The sequence below is a fragment of the Pteropus alecto genome, unplaced genomic scaffold, assembly GCF_000325575.1.
Source record: "Pteropus alecto unplaced genomic scaffold, ASM32557v1 scaffold21, whole genome shotgun sequence".
NCBI lineage: Eukaryota > Metazoa > Chordata > Mammalia > Chiroptera > Pteropodidae > Pteropus > Pteropus alecto.
Window position 1 is genome coordinate 27612801 of NW_006436282.1, and position 290 is coordinate 27613090.

Consider the following 290-nt stretch of genomic DNA (forward strand, 5'->3'; position numbering starts at 1 on the left):
TGAGGGACACGGAAATAGTCCCTTCCCAGGAAGAGAGAGAATACAACACATGAGGGAGGGAATCGGAAGTAGCACTGAAAGTTGCTGAAAGGTCAAGTAAAATGAGGGCTGAGAACCGACTTTGGCTTATCGGAGGTCTTTGGTGACCTTCCAGTTGACTGATGGGGGCCGAAGCTTACGTGGATTTGGTCTCAAAGGGAATAATAACAGAGGAACTAGAGATAGAGCATGTGGGCTGCTCTTTGGAGATGTTTTACAAAGAGAGAAGAGACCCAAGACAGTAACCAGAG